The sequence below is a fragment of the Zootoca vivipara genome, chromosome 12 (genome assembly GCF_965207765.1).
Source record: "Zootoca vivipara chromosome 12, rZooViv2.hap1.1, whole genome shotgun sequence".
Classification (NCBI taxonomy): Eukaryota; Metazoa; Chordata; class Lepidosauria; order Squamata; family Lacertidae; genus Zootoca; species Zootoca vivipara.
In genome coordinates this window covers 40,773,131-40,780,110 of record NC_142595.1, presented here as the reverse complement: position 1 = coordinate 40,780,110, position 6,980 = coordinate 40,773,131, and the positions used below count along the sequence as shown (strand labels likewise).

At 43.7% G+C, this 6,980-nt stretch overlaps 1 pseudogene across 1 annotated transcript; it reads left to right on the top strand.

The window, feature by feature from the left end:
- The first annotated feature begins 213 nt into the window (after positions 1-213).
- LOC118094542 (ribonuclease pseudogene) lies at positions 214-3,863 on the top strand (annotated as a pseudogene). Its single transcript, XR_015946557.1, has 2 exons — positions 214-340; positions 2,809-3,863. The product of XR_015946557.1 is annotated as a ribonuclease pseudogene (transcript).
- The last annotated feature ends 3,117 nt before the right edge of the window (positions 3,864-6,980 follow it).

Genomic DNA, 6,980 nt, shown 5'->3' with positions numbered 1-6,980 from the left:
GAAATATTCAGAAGCTAGGATTCAGCAAGTAGTGTTATGTTTACTGGTTATCAGAGACAGACTTCAAACCACGATGAGGTCAACTGTGTCTTGACCCTAAGTCCATTTGTTCTTCTTAATCCCTACCCTCCATCTCAGTGATCCGCACATTGTCTGCCTGTTCAATCCAGTTGCATGTGATCGGTGCTAACCTTTTACCAGCAACTGGTGAGGCTGGGTATAAAGAGCCCGGGGATATGACGGGAAAATATTCAGCTCTGCAGGAAACTGAATTCACCGCTCCGAAGGCCCCCAGGGTGATTTGGAGGCGTTTCTGAGTAGTGCTGGCCAAGCAGATCAGGTAAGTTGGTGCAGAAATCGTTCTGGGTGATAAAATTGTGGTCCTTAGCTTGTGTCAGGGAGTGAGGCTGAGTTTGTCGCCAAAGGAAACACTGGTTGCAACCCCAGCTAGACTTACACTGTGTAGGTTGGGGGGGGGGGAAGCTGCCAACCTAGGGATACCGTTGGACTCCAACTCCCATCAGTGCCAGCCAGCATACTGAGTGGTCAGGATGATGGGAGTTGCAGTCCACAACATCTGAAGGGCCACAGGTTCGCTCTCCTTGCCGCGAAGGGCGAATGGAGGGGCCCTCGCAGTGACAATTTACAGGTCAAACTACGTGAGGCGGCAGCAGCCCTGTTGTGGTTTCCTCATGCGCATTTGTGATGGCAGAAGATGGAGAGGAGAGATTTTGTGTTTGGAATAAAAATAAACGTGGACGTGAGCTGGGACCCTTCCCAGCATCACTTCCCTATGGCTTAGTAGTGCCTCAACTGCTTTCTTCCCTATCCCAGCTCCAGTATCAACTGGGCTGTAAGGAACGGGAGAGTGGGAAAGTTCAGTTCCCTCCAGCTGCATGTGTGTTATTTGGCCTTAAAAGCACCTTTCTCGGCTTTGTAAATGTGAAGAATATTGACTGACTAGAAGCAGAGATCGCCCTTCCCATCACTGAACACCCGTTACGCTGGCTGGAAAGCATCTAGAGGGGGGGCACAGGATACCCAGTCTCTGTGCCCCCCCACCAGACTAAAGAAAAAAGAAAGAAAAGATTCTAACAGTATGTGCTTTGCAGTCATAACACACGAGAAGGTCTGAAGTGTGTGACTGTGTGTAGTGTGTGTGTGTGTGTGAGAGAGAGAGAGAGAGAGAGAGAGAATAAGGCACCCTGTTGCATGTACCCACGACTGTCCCTCAGAGGAAAGGGGGTCTCGTGTAGCACTGATTCCCTTTCACACAGCAGAATCACCCAGAAAGTACATCTCTATTGCTGAGCCTCTGACTAACTGAGCAAAGGGGTAAGGGATGTGTGAGACCCCGGAGGGACTAGTTCCTTGTTACAATGGTAACATTACCTGGGTTTTGTTATTTTGTTTACTTGTTTGAGAGAAGCTATTTCCCCTTCAACGTTCGGTGCTTTTTCTGTTACAAAATGGCAAATAAAAAAATAATGGTAAATCCTTTTGTTCTCAGGGACTGTTCCCTTCCCTTCTTTCTTTTTTAAAATTACCTGGTATGTCCCGGAGCTGACTCTTGCCAATGAAACCCACCTGTGGTTTTGTTCTAGTCCATGCAGAGCAAGAATGTGTGTGTGTGTGTGTGTGTGTGTGTGTGTGTGTGTGTGTGAGAGAGAGAGAGAGAGAGAGAGAGAGAATAAGAAATTGCCAAAAGAGCACCTTTAAGATGATCACTTGGTGTAATGTTGAAAACACATTCCTTGTGCCTTTCAAAAAGTGGGAATTCCAGAGTGTTTGACTTTGCTTTTCCCCTGCCACCAAGCTGTGCCTGATACACACCCTGCTTTGATAGAGAACTCTTAAAACACATGAGAGACTTTGCCCTCTTTCGCATATGGGCGCCCTAAAAAACATTCCTGAACAGAAATTGAAGGCGCTCGCAATCTCTCTCATACACAGTTTCTGCTCCATGACAGGTTATCTTTTGTTCTCTGTTGCCATCTAGTGTCAACTGCATTGACCTAGCCTGTTTTTGTGGTGGGTGTCTCAAAACTGGGGCAAAGCAGCTCTCTCAAATTGGTACTTTTACAGCTAGATGTGACCATTTGACTTAAACCCCTCAGAACAGCTGCCAGTCAGTATGGACAACATTGAGCTAGATCAGGCATAGGCAACTTTAGCTCACCAGATGTTTTGGAACTACAACTCCCATGATCCTTGACCACTGGCCCTGTTAGCTAGGGATCGTGGGAGTTGTAGTTCCAAAACATCTGGAGAGCCAAGGTTGCCTATGCCTGAGCTAGATGGACCAATGGTCTGTGTTTGATGGTAAACAATACTTCTTATGAAATTGTTCAGTACTTTTTTCTTTAAAAAATGTTTAGGGGTACTCTCATTTTGACTCAAGAAAATCACAATTTTATAGTTCAGATCAGGAAATATAAATACAGTAAATGGACAAAAGTACAAAGATTCACAAAATGTTTAGGGGTATGCATACCCCTGTGCCCCCCCCGAATAAAACCACTTGTATTGTTCACTGCATCGCCAACGATGCAAGTAAAAAACAAGTAAAACAAGTGAAAAACACAAGGAAAAAAGCTCCATGTGGAGTTTCAGTTTTTCGATTTTTTCTGTTTTGTTTTCATGTCAATCATGCTTCTTTTAAATGCCTTTTTTAAAAAAAATGTGACCTTCATTTGCAATGCGTATTTGTTTTACGATACATTGCAACCCATTTTTTTTAAAAAAAACAAACAAACCATAAAGTGATGCGAAATAAACATTTCACCTGCTTCCTTTCGATGGCTGCAGGTTCAACGGAAACCAGCAGCGACAATGATCTCCCTGAAGGGAAACGAAGCGCTATTGCTGCTCCTGTTGGCCTCCTGCCTGATCGTAAGCCGCGTCTCCTCGCAGAATCCTCGGCACGAGAAGTTCCTGAGGCAGCACAACGACTTCCCCCGGACCAATGTGGCCGGGCAGGATTACTGTGGGACCATGATGCTGCGGCGGGGGATGACGAGGCCTTGCAAAGACACCAACAGCTTTGTCCATGCGCCCAGGAGCGACGTGAAGGACATCTGCAGCAGTGGCGGGACCCACTACCGCCGGGCCCTGAGGCTCAGCAGGGCGCAGTTATCTGTCACCACCTGCAAACTGCAGGGAACTTCGCGGGGCCAGTGCCGCTACTGGGCCCACACGGGACAAAGGCACATTGTCATAGGTTGCGATGCATCGGGATGGCCTGTCCATTTTGAAGAAAGCAATTTCATGTAGGGCAGGCTTGCCATTTCCACATGCAGCAAGAGCACTAAACAGCTGTAAAAATCTTTGAAAGCAGGTGTTCCACGGAGCTGATTCACAACAGAATTGCAACCTGAATCTCACTTACCCGAAGTTCTCAGTTAATGTATGTACTGTATAGTGTAGTAAGAATCCGCCTATTGTTTCTTGGGAAATAATTGTGTACAGCTGGAAACATTGGCAGCATTAAGATAAATTCAACACTGTAAATAAGTTTTGATGGATGCAGTGCTTTTTTTTCCTGGGGGGACGCTGGGGTATGCATACCCCTAAACATTTTGTGAATCTACGTTTGGCCTCATTGAGGGGCAGTATTTCAATACAAGTAGGAAAATGAGAGTATCCCTAAACATTTTTTTTTTTAGAAAAGAAAGCACTGGGTGGATGTAATAATGGAATGCTGAATGGTTTAGTTTTTGTAAAATATGCAGGGATTTATGATATGTAAAATGAACCATGGAAAGAGAAGAAGGGAAGCCACTGATATTTTAAGGATGTAAAAATAAGAATTTTAAATTGCAAAACAGAAAATTTAATAAAAATTATATACAAATAGAAGAAAAGAATTCACCTATTATTTCTTTACAGAGGCTCATCAATGTAACGAAGCATGACATTGCCCATGCCTTGGATTAACGCAGGGCTGATCACTATATAACCCATTAAGCCAGAGATTTCATTTGGCCACTTGCCTGGAACATTAAAATTCAGATTAAGGCATTGTCAGGTACCTGTCAGGCCACATAATACAGGGGTGGGGAACCTGTGGCCTTCCAGATATTGCTGGCCTCCATTATCTGATCCAAAACTGCAGGACTGGATCATCCAGATATTTCATGCCACATCAAACAATGTGTTCCCCAAACTCAACTAATATACATGAATGGGCAAAAGAGAGCAGCTGTTTTCCTGCCCTGTCTCTGATACTCCTGGCACATGTCCATGCTGAGGTACATTTGCATATGCTGTAAACCCACAAGATCCAAGACACATAGGGTCAATCTGCATGGTTGGTTACCCAATTCTACCCGGAGCCATCTCTCCTCTGCGCATGTGGGACATATTGGAGATAGGTATCGATCTAATCTGGCCCATTGATTTTACTACTCTTTCTCCGGCCATTAGTACAGTGGAACCTTGGTTCTCGAAGTTAATCCGTTCCGGAAGTCCGTTCAACTCCTGAAATGTTGGAAAACCAAGGCACAGCTTCCGATTGGTGCAGGCGCCCCAGAAACAATAGCCGACAGCCACATCAGACGTTTGGCTTTTGAAAAACGTTTGAAACCGGAACATTTACTTCCGGGTTTTTGGTGTTCGGGAGCCGATTTGTTCGTCAACTAAGCCATTCGACAACCAAGGTTCCACTGTATAAGAAAAAACTTGTCCAGTTCTACATACATCTTTCCCTCCCTGACCCCAGTCATGACAAAAAGTAAAGCCGGATTTCCCACTTCTTACACATACACAGAGAGAGAGAGAGAGAAAGAAAGAGAGAAAGAGAGAGAGAGAGAGTGTGTGTGTGTGTTACTCTATTAGACAATTATAGGTTTAGTGGCAACAGGTCAGGGGTCACCAAGGTATCCACAGATGTCTTTTCGGATGCCTTCAAGTTCCCCCACTCCACCCACTGAAATGAGGCTCAAAAGAAGCATTCTTTTGTAGTCAGTATAATAGGCTGCAGCTTTTGCTTGGTTCCAGTGCATTTGTGGTGCCCACAACGCACACATTTGCAAATGTGACCTTGAGGCCTAAAAGGTGGACAGCCTCTGCATTAGGCTGTCTGTCCAATAGCTGAGGAAACTATTAAACTGCTGTCATTTTGGATTCAACGATTTCTGAAGAGTGAAGATGAAATGTAAGCCTGCATTTGAAAGTTGGCAACGTTTTTGAACATTTGCATTTTAATATGTTTTCCTATGACTTTCCCCCCCTTGGATGTTAATAGAAGATATTATGTGTATGACGATGATCTCAGCCTCCCATAGTACTAGTTACAGGTAGGTAGCCGTGTTAGTCTGACGCAGTCAAAAACCAGTAGGAGAACACCAGTAGGAGAACACCAGTAGGACAGAGAAACCAGTAGGAGAACACTTCAATCTCCCCGGACATTCTATACAAAATCTCAAAGCAGCTGTTTTATTACAGAAAATTTTCAGAAACAGACTGGAAAGAGAAGTTGCTGAATTGCAACTCATTACCAAGCTTAAAACCATGGAGAGACCTGGTATGAACAGAGACAAAGGATTCTTATCTCATTATACATGATCAAGCTTTCTTTAGCACCTCGGCCCTTGCTTTTTCCTGCAAGACCAATTGCAGTCATTAACAGTCGTTAACAGTCATCAACAGGTTTACCACTCCTATCAGCCCATCACCCATTCCCATCACCCCACCCCCCACCATCTGACTATACATAAGGGTCTGGTGACTTCTGTTTCAGTGTATCTGAAGAAGTGTGCATGCACACAAAAGCTCATACCTATGACAAACTTAGTTGGTCTCTAAGGTGCTACTGGAAGGATTTTTTTATTTTCATTTTAATCTCAGCCTTGTTCAACATTTGAATGAGGGATGCTCGATGAATATAGATTCAATACGGATTTGTGGATACAGTTGCACTCAAGCTTTGTCCTGTGTCAGATCACCTTGTACACCAAGTGCTCACTTGTTTCTGTTACTCTAATATAGTTGGCTTTTTTTAAAAAAAAGTTCAGGAATTATGTTCAAAAATAAAATAAAATACATAATGTATGCACAAATCTACAACTTACACACTTGCTGCTCTTTATTCACATAAATGGCCATGGGATTTCATGGTTTATATGACCTCCTAAGTTTGGTCCTTTTCCAATGTAATTAGTCCATTGCTGTTCCACCCTGGTTCCCCCCCCCCCCCCCCAGGCAGCATAATCTATTGGCCAATGTGCATTCAGTACATATAATTTCAAAGGTGCAAAAGAAACTGAGCTCTGAAGGGAGGATCTCAGCTTTTTGGGAGGAGAGATTTCTGCTATAGAGATTTGTTATATACACCTGTGCTTAATGTAGTATGTATTTCCAGAGGTGTCTAAAATAAAAGATTATATTGACTGGCGTCTTTTCTTCGTTTTATTTCATCATTCTACGATTCATCGTGCACGTATCTAGCATTTCCCTAATTTTCATCCTCCCCCCCCCCCATAATGACTTGAAAACTATAAGGCACAGGGAAATTTTATTCACATCAGTGACTCTGAAATGTGAAATAATCCAGTAGAGCAATTTTAATCAAAGACTGAGATGCAGTAGCTAATTAAAAATAATAAAAAATGTGGTTACTGTCGTGGAACAACCTCACTGAAGAAGGTAACAGTAGTTATCTAGAGCTGCTTGCTACTTACGAATGGGTCTCCATAACAGTTCAAGCTTCAGAGACCCAAAAACGCATTATTATTTTTTGCAAGTGCAAGAAGAAAAAATAATAATTTGCCCGCTCACTCAACCAAACTCACACGCGCAGCCATGCTCTGAACTCAAAGAGAACAAACTGCTGTATTGCTGAAAAGCCAAAGGAAGCGGGCGGGCACATCACGGCCTTAGAATGCCAAACGAGCGAATCAGCGAGCAGTATGCAAATACACCGCTCTTCTTTTTCTTTTTTTTAAAAAAGGGACCAACAACTGAGGGGAGGCAGCTGCTGA